Genomic DNA, 613 nt, shown 5'->3' on the forward strand with positions numbered 1-613 from the left:
TGTTGCTCAGGCTGGAGTGCAGTGGCACAATCTTGGCTCACTGCAACCTCTGCCTCCCGGGTTCAAGCCATTCTCCTGCTTCAGCCTCCTAAGTAGCTGGGACTACAGGTACACACCATCATGCCCAGCTAATTTTTGTATTTTCAGTAGAGGCAGCATTTCACCATGTTGGCCAGGCTGGTCTTGAACTTTTGGCTTCACATGATCTGCATGCCTTGGCCTCCCAAAGTGCATGGATTACAGGCATGAGCCACCGCACTCGGCCTAATGTGTAGTTCAATGGGTAACTGAATCTGTAGCTCAAGAGATACCCGAACTAAAAAAAGAAATTGAGGATTATCACCGATATAGGTAACTTTTAAAGTCGTATAAATGAATGAAATCACTTAAAGAATGTTGACAAAGAAATGAAGAGTTTCTTTCCTTTCAAATGCTGCAAACATGCTCCACCAGATTCTTAGTCAGGCCAGGAAGCATCTGAGCTTGATCCCCTCTTTGTGTTTATTGGAGCTGAAGGTACTGGAGCAGCACTATGTATCTTGTGTCTGGCATTGTTCAATCCAGATGTTAGTTGATGGAAAGAATAATCCAGAACCCTGAAACAAACTGGTCC

The sequence above is a fragment of the Colobus angolensis genome, unplaced genomic scaffold (assembly GCF_000951035.1).
Source record: "Colobus angolensis palliatus isolate OR3802 unplaced genomic scaffold, Cang.pa_1.0 Scaffold126, whole genome shotgun sequence".
In the NCBI taxonomy this organism is placed as follows: Eukaryota; Metazoa; Chordata; class Mammalia; order Primates; family Cercopithecidae; genus Colobus; species Colobus angolensis.